This window comes from Acromyrmex echinatior, chromosome 12 (genome assembly GCF_024713525.1).
Source record: "Acromyrmex echinatior isolate Ae372 chromosome 12, ASM2471352v2, whole genome shotgun sequence".
Classification (NCBI taxonomy): Eukaryota; Metazoa; Arthropoda; class Insecta; order Hymenoptera; family Formicidae; genus Acromyrmex; species Acromyrmex echinatior.
Window position 1 is genome coordinate 13,100,305 of NC_141863.1, and position 15,032 is coordinate 13,115,336.

At 33.3% G+C, this 15,032-nt stretch overlaps 1 protein-coding gene and 1 long non-coding RNA gene across 6 annotated transcripts in view; one reads left to right on the forward strand and one right to left on the reverse strand.

Annotated features, from left to right (window-relative positions):
• LOC105143172 (uncharacterized) overlaps nt 1–15,032 on the reverse strand; it is a 422,981-nt gene that overhangs the window by 292,790 nt on the left and 115,159 nt on the right. The gene's annotated exons all lie outside the window — the stretch shown is intronic.
• The window catches only part of LOC147907948 (uncharacterized), a 42,310-nt gene that overhangs the window by 3,938 nt on the left and 23,340 nt on the right, over nt 1–15,032 (forward strand). Inside the window, exon 2 of the long non-coding RNA XR_015546898.1 lies at nt 1–15,032. This exon is cut by the window's right edge and continues 23,340 nt beyond it. This is a non-coding gene — a long non-coding RNA (uncharacterized LOC147907948).

The window sequence follows — 15,032 nt, forward strand, 5'->3', positions numbered from 1 at the left end:
CTCGTCCGAAATCGCGAAGGCAATTCTGTACGCGCAAAACGAGCTATTAATGGACGACAGCATTAATTCACAGGATTAATAAAGTGAACGATCGCGCTCGTCGCTGATAATCTCTCAACTTTAACAAACGAGCATGGTTGAGCGATCTCTTTCTCGAGGGAGAAATTATCTCGATCTAATTTACTCCACTCGTTTAATTCCGCTTTGTTATATTAAAAATGAAACTTTTAATTCTCTCTGAACATCAAAGAATAATTTTAATGTCTCCCGAAAAAGTAAAACGCAATTATAAATTCCATGTTTCAGCAAGAGGGATTTAATAACCTGTTACCGTGCTATGTAAATGTATTTATTGCTCGACTAGTGTATTATGTGAATAAAAAGCTGGAATGTTGGTTTCGCATATGTTTGCTCTCTGTTACGGCAGTGGTTTCCAAACAATGGGGACCGTCCCCTTTATAAGGGTGCATGAACGAAGCTGCGCGATAGGGGAAACCGGTCGTCTTTCACAGGAAAAGAGAAGTATTGAAATCAAAAATTCTTCGTTTTCATGTTATAAGCGACATATACTTGTGCCAGGACATAATTAAAAAATACATAAAAATCTATTGTTTTTAATTAAAAAAGCCGTTCACTAGCAGAACTAAAGTTTTTACAAAATAAAATTTGCAAAATTGCATCAATTAAATATGACTGCAGTTTTACAATGTAAAATTCTCCAAGACTTTATTATTACATATATTCATAGGTAATAATATTGTAGGTAATATCAATATTTACGATGCTCAAGACAACAATTTCATTTCAGCACGAATTTCGCAATGTATTTTAACGCTTTTTAACTATGCAGATACAATGGTCCGTTGCAAAGCAACAATCAAGAAAATAAACACAGCAATTTATACACCAGTCACGTGCTACCCACTAAACCTTTCTTTAAGAATTGGTGTTAAATGATTTTTCAATGTTGCAACTCTAACATTTGCCCACACACAAATCTTTAGTCATGTAGTACTGCGTTATCTCGCAATCGATGGATCGATGAGTTCATTCGTCATTCGTTCCGCGTGTTGTAATTTTACGTAAACTCTTTTCTGAATATGCGACGCAATATTATAGTGATTCTTAATTTTTTTCATATAAAAACTTATTTCTATTTTTTATTTTTTGTTGCTTTTAAATGAATGATAGTGAATATAACTTTAGATAATAATGTCATAGAATGTTTGAAATTTGTAAACAAATTTCCCAAATTTTTCGGATATTTTTGTTCAAAATGCCAAATAAGAGATTGGAAAATTTTTTAACAAAATTTTAAAATAAATTGAAGTGCGAAACAAACAATTATATATTAAAAATTAGTAGACGATGGATTCCACAAAATACTACAATATATTTATTATTTTCTGCATTTGAAGCTATTAGCGTAATTAGATAGGATATTATATAAGGTGTAGTAAAAAGAAATCCATTATTTTTCCAATAGATGACTTTAGTAATCTGTATCTCGCGTTGTATAAGTGCGATCGGGTTACGCTAGATGGAAAGATAAGATTTCGTACTAAAAAAAAACTTCTTAGACAGTTTTGTGATTGCTTGACTCAGTATTGTTTGAGCGCGTGTCAAAGATGGACACCAGCAAAGAGAAAATACGCCATATTTTACAGTTTTTCTTCGATAAAGGCGAAAACGCAAGCCAGGCGGCTGAAAATGTGAATAGTGTTTATGGTCCTGATACTGTAACAGCCAATCACGCGCAATTTTGATTTCGTCGATTCCGTTTCGGTAATTTTGATGTCAAAGATGCACCACGCTCTGGAAGGTCAATTGTCAAAAATGTCGATAAAATAATGGAAATCATCGAATCCGACCGTCATGTAAATACTGTTTCGATTGCCCAGGGGCTAAACATTGCACAAAAAATCGTTTAGAACCACTTGAATAAGGCTGGATACAAAAAGAAGCTCGATGGGTGCCACACGAGTTAACGCAAAAAAACCTCATGGACCGAATTTCCATGCGATTCTGCGAATCGCTGCTGAATCGCAACAAAATCAACCCATTTCTGAAGCAGACGGTGATAACTGGTGATGAAAAGTGGGTCACTTATGACAACGTCAAGCGAAAACGGCCAAGCCAGGATTGACGGTCAGGAAGGTTTTGCTGTGTGTTTGATGGGATTGGCAGGGAATCATCTACTATGAGCTGCTCCCCTACGGCCAAACTCTTAATTCGGACCTGTACTGTCAACAATTGGACCGTCTGAAGGAAGCAATCGCCCAGAAGTTCGCGGCAATCGCGGCCAGCGTTGGCCAATAGGAGAGGAATTGTGTTCCATCAGGACAACGCAAGGCCACACACATCGATAGTGAATCGCCAGAAGTTCCGGGAGCTTGGTTGGGAGGTTCTTATGCATCCACCTTATAGTCCGGACCTGGCTCCAAGTGATTACCACCTATTCCTGTCTATGGCGAATGATTTTGCTGGAAAAATTCGCCTCAAGAGAAGCTTGTGAAAATCGACTGTCCCAGTTTTTTGCCAATAGGGACGAGAGTTTCTATGAGAGAGACATAATGGAATTACCTTCAAAATGACAACAAGTTATCGAACAAAACGGTGACCTAAATCAGATCATTCTAACTATACTAAATAAAGCCTTCAATTTCATGCAAAAATAATGGATATCTTGTTACTACACCTTATAGAAAAGTTAAAATATCGTTATAATATAGTATCAGTGAACTATTTTCTTATGCTGAGTAGATATTATCTTTTACTATCAAGATGCAATATTTTCACAATAAAACAGAATTTAAATTTTAAAGTAAAATTTTTAAGGATAAAGAAGAAATCCTCTGAAAATTTCAAATAGTAAACACCCCGTTAGATAACACCCTGATTTAAAAAAAAAAAACACAAAAGGAACGAAAAAATGTATGTATGTACGTAAATATGATTGTGCTACATTTATTATATACAGTCTGTTCAATAAGAAAGTGTCTGCCATAATCAAAAAACTATAAATATTTAGACAGTTTTTTATTTTATTTTTTTTTTTAAGTACACATTATTAGCTATTGCGCAATTACCTACCCTAGTATTTTGTCCAATCACCTCCATTACTGATTATTGCATGACATCTTTTTTCCATACTTTCGACGAGGTTATCTGCATATTTCTTTGGCAAAGATCGCCATATCTTCTTAATTTGAAATGATAGCTGCTCCACCGTGTACACTGGCTTTCCTTTGAGTTTCATCTTCATGTACGACCACACATTTTCAATGGGATTAGCATCTGGGGACATTGCCGGCCATTCCATTCACTAAAAACATTGCCTCGTACCGCTTCAAGAATTTGGCACTCATTGTAAAAATAATAAATTCGCTGACGTAAACTACACAATGTGCTAGTAGGATATATTGCGCAAAAGAGCACGAAATAAAGGTTCAAACGAGTTCAGGAAAATATCGTTACGGTCGCTCTTTGTAGAATAATGAGCATCACGTTCTTATTGAACATAATGAGCATCACGTTCTTATTGAACAGAACTGTAGAATCTCATTATACTTATATCTAATGTTTATTATCAACATTTTGCATTATCAAGAATAACTGATCAAAGAAAACAATGTTCTCAAAAAGAAACATAATTTAAATTTAAAAGTAAAATTCCAAAAATTTCTGTGAGTGTCGACAAAATTCCACGAAAATTCCTGAAAAATAATTCCTGCTAAAAGTAAAAGAATTCTGAAAATTTCAAGTTTTCTATGTAAACACTCCGTTAGATATAACATTAATAAAAAAAACCAACACGTCAAACCAATATGAAAATGAGAAAAACGAGTTTACATAACGAAGCAGTGTCTTCTAAATCGGAAGATACAATTATTAAATCTAATTGACTGAGGCAAAAAAGTATTAAAGTTGAAGGTCGAGGGTTATGGAAGGCCTATAGTGGTCAAAAGATCGATATCCTCCGCACAATATTCCCTTATTGGCGCGCAAATGCTTCTTGACAATTCTGATCAAAGGCTCACCATACCATCGCATATTTCGACGATCTGTATGCGACATATACAGGCCGCGAAAGCGAATTCGATCTCTCGACGGACCGCAACTGCGGCTGTCTTCAAAGGAGAATCGCGCCATAAAATTGTAATATGGTCGATTAGCGCGCTGGTCGACGAGGAAAACATCAGACACGGTCGATCGCGCGAAAATCCAACGACTGTGGAGAGAACGTTTCCATTAACGAGCAATTAAAAGTTTCATTTTAAACTTCGTTTCACAATTTTAAATTTCGTTTGATCGCCGACTTCCATCGTGTGCTCAATCTTCTACTTTGTAAAAAAGTCATATCGGATGTAAAAGGATTCATCTATCATTTCGTTAAAATTAATATAATATAATTATACATCGCTTTTGTATAATTATATTATATTATAACATAGAAAATAATAAATGTAAGAATGTATAAATATAAAAATGTAAATTGTATACTGGAAATCATCGTAAGCCGCAAGGCAAAAGATTAAAATAAAAATAAAAAATAGAATAAAACTAGCATAGAAAATAAAGCTTATGTTACTAAAAAAATTAGTAACATAACGTAAAAATATAAACAAAGTCAACATTTCTTAAAATTAAGTATAATATGAATTAATTTCTACAATATACAAATTAATTATATAAATTCAATGTAATTGTGGAAGTATAAAAGTTAATTAATATAATTAAAAACTGCCAGGCATACAAGCAAGTAAGACTTCCACCTGTGATGTTGGAGGGATTGTAAATAAAAATGGTGCGTAACATCCGCAGATCCGGAAATATATCTGAATATTGTATATGGAAATCATTTAAGATGCGGTTCACCCGGTAAGAGCACTTTTCTTTTACGGATGACTCTACGATACAGCTTCCTGCTCGATATGACGAAAATCTTTCTACAGACTGGTCATAAATTAAGGCGACGACGTAACGAAACTGGTTCGATAAAAGCATTTATTTTAATTAAGATCGGCGGTACTCTCTGTCGCCGATTGATGCTTTCATGCGTCAATCTGAATCAGTATCGTTATCAGGCGTTATGTCAATGCTTTGCGCAACGTACTTAACTCGTGAAATACGTATGGTACACGTTTCTCGTGTCGAGAATTAATGGTACACGCTCCTGGAGAACTGACACGCATTATTATGACGACGCCAGGTCGTCGATGCAAGAATACAGTATCGACACTTTGATCGAGCGAGATTGAGCACGCCGGTTTTTACGACGGTCCTTAGATTATTTTTATCCCGGATCGATTCCACGCGAAAACATCATAAACCAGAGACACACTATAAACGAACCACAGCACTGTTCCATAAATGTAGCACATCAAATTTCATGTGCAATATTTAAAAAATGTATCACACCGTAACGCCATCGGGTCGCCATTGGGGATCAACAGTGTTCTATCGCGAGATTCTATGAACGATCAGTGAAAGATAAAACAATGGGCCTGTTATTTTCAAACTGGGGTATGAAATTAAATCTATGTAATAAATTATCTTCAGCGTAAAGCGGCACTTATTATAGCGACATCAGTCTATTATTAAAAGTCAATCTAGGAAGTTCAAACATCGCATATCTTAATTTTTCTATTTCTATATTATTGAAAAATTCGTGTAACATCGAATTGTAATCCAAAAAATAAACCAAAAAAAATATGAACCAATTTTAATTATTGTAAAAAAAATATAAAGAATCATAAAGCTAATTAAAATATTAGGTGTTGGAATTAATTCGTAGCGTTTTTTAATGAAAGAATGTTATTTATTTCACATGAGCATTAAAAAATACATTAATGAAAGTACTTCCCATCACTTGTAAAACGCTACGAATTAATTCCAACACCTAATATTTATAAACGACCATAATTTGAAAATAGTGAAACGGACAGCATTTTAAGCAACATCTTAAGAATAAAAACGAAGGATCCCGAAACCGAATCTAGGTCAGCTTCGTTAATTTTTTCACTTCTTGCTGTTTATTTTGTATATATTTTTGTATATATTTATGTATTTCGTCTTACAAAATACAAGTAAACATCCAAAATAAACACGGTAAGAAGTATTGGCGCCGACTGTGGAAAAATTAACGGAGTTGACTTCAGAGAGATTCTAACTCGGGAACTTCGTTCCTAGCAGTTAGAATTGGTTAAGATGCTATCTTCTCCACTATTCTCAATTATGATGCTCGTCAATTATAAATGTAATTAACCCTATTTCTTTTTATTCATGAATACATATATGTATATATATATATACAGGAGGTATAAAAAGTCTGGAAACAGTCAAATATCTTGAAAGCAAAGTATTTTTGAGAAAAATGTTTCAAAAAGTTGTAGAATTTAAAAAGATCTATTCACTGATCACATCCGCTCGACCTTGGCCAAGATCAAATCAAGGTCAAATTGATTTTTTTTAATGGAATATTCTATTTTGATGCCAGAATCTAATAGCTGATATCAAGAGCTTTTCAAAAAGTTATAATAAAGTTATTTTTCATTAAGTGCTTTTCGAGTTATAATATATATACTTAAAAGTTACAGTACCGCCAGCATTAGTATTATTCAAAGTGTCTGATCGACGCAGATGGCTAAAACCTCTTGAATATTGTTCAGGATCATGTCCTGGATAACATTTGTCAAGATCAAAGTCATTGAAAGTTGTATCTCTTATTTTCATTTTTATGTAAAAATAAATTTTTAGTACAAAAATTAAAATAACTCATACAACTTACAATGGCCTTGATTAACAATGACCTTCTTAACAAGTTATCCAGGACATGAGCCTGAACAATATTTAAAACGTTTTAACCGTCGGTCGGACACCTTGCATGATACTAATGCCGGCGGTATTATAAAGTACTGTAACTTTCAAGCCTTATAATTCAAAAAGCACTTAATGAAAAATAACTTTATTATAGTTTTTTTAAAAAGCTCTTGACATAGCTATTAGATTCTGACATCAAAAATAGGGAGTTCCATTTAAAAAAATCAATTTAACCTTGATCTGACCTTGGTGATGCCACTCAAGATGAAACGGATATAATCAGTAAATAGATCTTTTTAAACCTTACAACTTTTGTCTGAAACATTTTTCTCAAAAATGCTTTGTTTTCGAGATATTCGATCGTTTCCAGACTTTTCTTAAAACCGTTCCTGTATGAATATATCCGTAAATATCAAGTCATCATTTAATTTTATCTTAATTATTTCCCCTTTATATTTCTACATTATATATATGAAAAAAATCTTACTCTTCTGTTCCTTCTTATATATTATAAATGTCGATAATCTTCGCAAAAAGCGTATGCACGCATGTATGCACTTCATTCACGCTCGCTTGTACGAGCCCATCTCTTCTTTCTCTTAGCACCTCTTTACCTCACCTCATCTCTCCTCTCCACTCCTTTCCTTCTACCAGCATCGACGGTTATTAGCGATGCACGCATGCAATGAACGATGTGCATCTGCCCGCAAGCTGGCGGCCGGCTGGCATTAAGCGGAAAAGCAGAACGAGGATTTATGTCGCGTTCGCGGTCGGCGACGCCAATATAAACGACGTCGTGCGCCTGCTAAACGGCCGCGGATTCCTCGGTGGTCCGATCCTCTCTTCGGAGCACGGGGAACATGCGTCGATTTACGCGTTGCCGTGAAATTGCATCGGCGGCAGTCGCGCACCATTGTAACTACAACCTGGCAACGCGACGCGACGTGCCGCGAAAAAGCGTTAATCGCACCCGCAAAACAACGTTGGCACAAAAACGTCGTACGCCATTCTCGTAATATTTTATCGCAGAATTTGTGGCGGCCAAACAGAAAATAATAACTGTGATGCGGTTTCTGTACACGGTACTTCGTCGTCACAGAATCCAAATTCATTCGTAAGTGAATAAGCTCTTTGGAACAAATTTCCTTCGCTTGCTGCGCGCGATCGATACTATAAATTACTTAATTAAGCAAATTAATTCGAATAGTTGTTTTTAAAAATTAAGAAAAATATTAGATATTTACGGATATTAAAATGTATTAAGAAAAACGAGTTATTTATATACAGGATTATATTATGTCCAAATTTAACTCATTTCACGTGTTCCAAATGTCCATCATGTATTAATTTAACATAAGATAAATATGTAAACACAAATATTATGTAAAAAATTAACATAAAAAATGTAATACTGACAATTTGTAAGAAAATTTTGGAAATATATTTCTTTACTAAAATTAACTTTTATATTATATTAAGTTAATCGAATAAAAGTAGGGAGTATATGAAATAAAACTACTAACATAGAAAATAAAGACTTATTTTTTTAATAAAACTGTAATTTGGTCGCATTTGATGAAAGTTGCTGCAGTTTCTGTTAAGCGATAACAGCAATAACAAGTAATAAACTCGGCAAGGCATATCATTAATATAAGTATTTATTTATTTTTATTGCGTCTGGAGATTCAAAAACTTTATTTTAAAAATGTTAATTCTCACAAGACTGTGAGTGTTACTAAAAGTAAGTTTTTTTAAATTAAGTTTTGCTTATGTTATATAGACGCTTTTAATAATGTTGCATGAACAATATTATGCTGATTAATTGCGATTTCTATAACTTGTTTATTCAGAACAATAGTCACGGGAAAATTGTATTTTTCATATAAAAATATGCAGGTAATCTGGAGACACGGTAATGTCTCGCTAAGACATGGCGCGAGATTTCTATTGCTATGGAATACATTAAGGATTAAGAATGAGTTTGTCGCGAATTTTTTGCGAAGAAATGTTTATATTTTAGAAATATCAATATTTATTTTACATAATAATTTGATAATTCAAGATTTAATTTGAAAACTTGCAGCAATATTAGAGGAGCCTATCAAATGAACACCTGTAAAAGCTGAGTAATGAACATTTAAAAATATACCAAATAAACTGAAAACAGTCTAATATCTCAGAAAGTATGCATTTTTGAGAAAAATGTTCTTATATAAATAAAATGTATTTATTGGCTTTATTGTTTGACCTTGACATCGTCAACCTTGACCTTAGCAATGTCACCCAAGGTCAAACCAATCAAAGCAGTAAATACATCTTATTAAACCCTATCATACCCTATATTTTGGTCTAAAATATTTTTCCCAAAAATGCATACTTTCCGAAATATTAAACTATTTCCAGATTTGTAGTATATTTTTAAATGTTTATTACTCGGTTTCTAAGACCGATTAGCGGGAACGGCTTTACAGGTGTTCATTTGGTAGACTCCTCTAACGTCACTCAAAATCAAAATCGATGAAGAACAGAGTGTAGTCTCTCCTTGTAAGAATAAATAATTTAACATAAAATATTTAAATAACATAATCATAAAAATTCAACGCAAAAATTTTAATAAGGACCGGTTTTAAAATAAATGTTTTTATTGTGTAAAAGAAGACGATTGATGCGCGAACAAGAAGTAGACTATCTTTTAAGTTCTGTCTGTTTACATGTGACTCATCTACTTGCCGGTTTTCAACGAAAATGTCACTGCGATAGTGATCAACAGCGACGAAACAGATGTTATATCGTTCGACCACTGCCCAATCTGGTATCAGTCAGATGTTAGTCATCATTTACAAGTTGTATTACAATAACATTATGCATTGCGATGCAATGGGATTACCCAGCGATAAGATCAATAGAAAGTGTATGACAGGCATCTATTATTCGCGCTGATCACTTGTTATTGATCACAGGTCTTGTAACTGAGACGGTGAGGCTTTTGAATAATGGGACTATTGAAATCATTTTTTCTTTATTTTTGAGGGGTGTGGAACTTAGGAAAAAAAGAGAATTCAAATTTTGAAAAAAATTCTACCAATTTTCTAATGCGACAATGGCTGACACAGATACCGACTAATCCGGCGAAAGAACAATGAAGTATCGCTGTATCGATTCGCTCTTTCTTGTTTCCGAACTAATTCGTGCTGCTTTTGTTCAACTGCATCCAGCTAGAAACGTCTTTGTACTGTATTTACGCAAGTTTCGAGTACGTTTTTTGTCTTGGGACGTATTGAGTGGGCATTGAGGGCACTTTATTTGGTGCATTTATTTTAAGAAACGATAGGAGGTGAATTTCAAATCGCACTAGAAATTACATTTGTCATTAATATTAGAATTTTATTATGTAATCACTAAAAACATAATATTTCTTTTATCATGTCTATATTTTTATTTTAACGACATATTCATCCAAAATAAAATTAATTCTATAATTTAAAGTTTTTATGATATGATCCTAAACTCGAAATAATTGATTATTGAAGTCTGCGGTGAAAAATCTATTTTCGAGAGTTACATTTGTCATTCAGAAAATTATCGTAATTAACAATTCAAGACATCGAAATAGATCGCAATACGCATAAATAATAAACCAAACAAAGAGAAATAACGCACGTTATTATATAATATGAAGACAATATTATTATGTCAAATTAGTAAACTCTTAATAAAGTTTATTTGATTTCGACATAATATTGTCAACATTTTCATAAAAAATATACTCTTTGTTTTTAGGTTTATTCTCAATTGACACACATTACGATTTATTTAGCGATGCAATTATTGCGAGAGCGTCATAAATCGGCCTTATCGGGTCAACCAAAACTCGAATTCAATAGCGATCTTAAACTGTATACGGGTCATTAAACAATAACACAGTGCTCGACCACGCGTCAAGCAATCGTTGACTTTCGCACTCAACGTGTCGCTTTATGAGCCGTAGATACCGAATCGACGTGTAGTAAATAAAAGAACAATCGAATCATCAACCAATTTCACGCATGCAACAATGCATCCGGATAAAACAGTCGGATATATGTGCATAGGATAAACCACCACAAAATTACATTATCTGAGAATATAAATAAATTGTTGCTTAATAAAACTGTCATAACAAAAATAATTTCGAATAAATATAACAAATAGCTTCTCATGATTACTAATTAATTATTAATGTCATAATTTCATTAGGTAATCATTAAAAATACAAAAGAAATATAATATCCTGTCATATCCATATTTTTACTCTACAAGATTAAATTCATTAAAAAAATTAATCGTACATGGAAAAAAGTTTGGACCATCAAAATAATTACGTAGGACGCTGATTGCTAGAATGTTAAAATTTTTATAACATTATGTCATCAACGCTTTAAATGTTCTATATAATTATTTTGATGTTCAACAAAATTATTTTCAAATCCGTATCTAGCTTTTTTAAATACTTCAGCAAAACCATTTTTTCTGTATATACGATCTTAAACAGTAAACATGGAACAGATATATCGATTGTCGAAATCTGCGGATATAAAACAAATTCTTTATTATTAAAATATTATTATGAAGATCAGTGTTAACGATGAGTATCGACAATCATTCCGATTTAACTAGCTTCGATCAAGGAGACGACAGAAAAGAAAGAGGAGACTCCAATATCGGCACTCCTCTCGATACGGTGGAGAAAGGAGACCGAAACTCGTTTCGGGAGTGCCCTTAGGGCCTCATCCGGAATAATTGACCGGAGAAGGAAGACTTCCCCGCCTTCACTCTCCTCCTCCTGCCACTTTCATCGTCAATGGATAATTTGCTTTTTACTCCTCCGCTCGTACGGCTTATCCGCATCCATTTTGATGCAAAGCCCTTACCGCACAGTTTGATACTCACGCTCGATCACTTCGGCGACAGAAAAGAAGGATGATGACAGACAAACTACCATGATTATACTTTTACGCGTGATTGTAAAGAAGCAGGACGCTTAAACTATATTCTCTTTTATCTGAGCATGATGCAATGAAATTTAAGAGATTTAACACGACAGTTTTCAAATTTTCAACAAATTGAACAATATTAACCCTTTCAGACCCTACGTGTACATTATAATGTGCATCACATTTAAAGGCATTGTCCGTTGAAATTGTTTAATTCTATCGATATCATCTGAAATCAGATGTACATAATAATATATATGTTGAACAAATAGTCAAAATTTTGAAAAAAAATTGTTTAGTATTAAAAATTGCTTATTAAAGTGCTCTTGAATTGAATTAAAAAACATTTTTTTTAATATGATTCCAATAAAATCAACTCTGAAAGGGTTATTGTTTACAATATATAATTTTTTAGTTTAACTTAATTTAATTCAATTTCGTGCACAGGATATGTTTACGAATTATTTTGTAGATCTGACGGCTTACGATATCAATCGCTCAAAAATTTCTTCATAATTTCTACTTGTTTCTAATTCATTGATAAGAAATTGCTTCGAAATTTTATAATTCGTGATAAACACGCGATGTGTAAGAAAGAAAAAGAAAATATAATCTTTTCTGAATATTTTCTTTCTATACAGCGAAATATTATAGCCATATAGCAGATTTAAATTAAATTACATTTACCTCTCTCTGCTCCCGAACTTTATGTCGACCATACATATCTCGGCGGATCATCCTCGCTATTTCGACAGACAAGAAGAGCACTCGGTTTTTAGGGTGCGGCCTACTATTCCTGAAAAGAGCATATCGGTGTCCCCCTCCGGTGCCATTTGGCCAAAATGGTCGTTGGAATGAGATTATCCAGTAATGGTGCGGGTGCCAAAGAAAGCTACGTATACAAAGTGGGTCTCAAATCTGAGGCTTATCGTAGTGTCCAAGTGGCTAACAATAAGTTAGAAACGAAGAGGTTTGGAATCCTATGAGTGTTCTTATTATTTAGTATTCTTTGCATAACTGATTAAATATATATTTAACATTTAATCAGTTATGCAAAAAAATACTAAATGATGTAAAAACACTCGTCCGATTGGAATTTCCTTTCCAACTTAATTTAGATACGATTAAGAGGATTCTAAAGTGAAACTCGAACTCCGACGAAGTCACCAGAGGTCGCACCGCGCGCCGCGCATCGACATGTTTTTAGACACTACCATCAATATTTCACGCATCTATGATACACGCAGTCACACATTTGTGTCAATTTTCGTATAACAAATTCATCGCAATAAAACGTCTAATTCTAAGAACTCGATGTTATTTGTTCGTGTAGACTACGGTGTGTGTGTGTGTGTGTGTGTGTGTGTGTGTGTGTGTGTGTGTGTGTGTGTGTGTGTGTGTGTGTGTGTGTGTGTGTGTGTGTGTGTGTGTGTGTGTGTGTGTGTGTGTGTGTGTGTGTGTGTGTGTGTGTGTGTGTGTGTGTGTGTGTGTGTGTGTGTGTGTGTGTGTGTGTGCCTGGGAACTACTATTTCGTATGTACAAGTTGCAAAGCATTCATTTCAAACAAATGTTGTCATGACTTGATAGCTGAGACGCCATGTTTCACTAAGAAATGGTAAAAAATATATCAATTTTGAAATTTTTGATCGTTCTAGGCGTAAACTCTACTTCCCTGACGCATATTAATGCATATACTTTAATCCTGGAAAAGGATTTTCAAATTGGTGAAAGAGAAAAAAGTATTTGTTATATAAAAAAAATTATATGATTTAATCAGTAAAACAGAAAGCTTTAGGATCCCCTTAAGGGGATACTGGATCGATAGTCAAACTTGATCGAAGCCGATGATACAGACTTTTTAAAATTCCAAATTCTTAATAATGATAATAGTGACATCTTTCATTTCTTATACTTATTATATACCGTTGTATCTCACTCAACATATTCATCATGTTCTTACATATTGCAAGATCGAACACCTACTGCTAGAACGATACTGACACCGACTTGCTTTGTTTACCATTCCGAGTCTTCGTTCAACGTTTGTATACACGTTATTTACAGATCGATATAAATCTTTTTTTTTTGAAGCTTTTAATCTTAGTTTCATAAATTCATGTTATTTATACACGTAATACGCTTAATGTTGCACTGTCGTTTGGTCTATACAAGCTATATAATTTTTGTATTAAGAAAACGTCTACGTCAGGTGTTCACAGTTCTACGAGTTGAAAAAATTTAAATTTTTAACTTTTTTCCGATTTTAGTATAATATCTATTGCAGCACGAACAAATTTTACATCTACTTTAATCCTGTTGCAAAAGGATTTTTAATTCTGTTTAATTCAGTATATTCGATTTTTATCGATCTGCAAAATTCCGACAATTGGTTATTCCAGCATCTTGCCTCAGATTATAACTCTGTACGAAACTTTTACTGGTATTCATATAAAAACGGCTATAATTTAATTAATATTAAAAGATGTAGCAAACATATCTTTCATAAAATAAAGAAATCTTTTCGTGAATAAGATACTACACTAAGATAAATGTTTTGTTCTAAAAACTAAAATTTTGCTACAACAATAAAAATTTAGTTAAAATGTATCGAATAAAACTATAATGTTATGAAAAACAATAATTAATAAAGACGGGCGATTGAGAGCAACAATTGTGCAATAATTAGTGCGTTTGATTTAACAAAAATATATTTCACTTCTTATAAATCAATCGAACATTTCAGCTGTATCTTCAGCGATGAGGTAATTAGACGTGATGTTCTTTATTGATAGCAATGATACAATGTAATAAATCACTGAGTGCAGTAAGGCGTCACCTAAATTCCAAATTTTGAGAGAGTAACTGTCAAAAAGCTGTAAGGCTAAGTGAAAGAAAAATAGCAAATTAACGGAAGATAGTTGCAAAAAAGGAAAGTGTATCTTAGAAAGATTTAGAAAGAAACTGTGTATTCCACAATACATGATTTCTGATAGGTTGAAATGTTTATTCTCTGTTTTCTGTTCCCTGTTCTTTTTATTGTGCGGAGTCCCTTACTCACTGCACTTCATGACTGCACATTTAAGAATATTATAACAATATATCAGAAAAACGAAACGAAAAATATCGTTCATTGCGATTACAGATTTCTATATCGAATCAAGTCCGGTACAAAAATGAGTCATCATGATATAAAATATGTATAGATGGTCCAAAAAGTATAAGATAGTCTAAAAAATG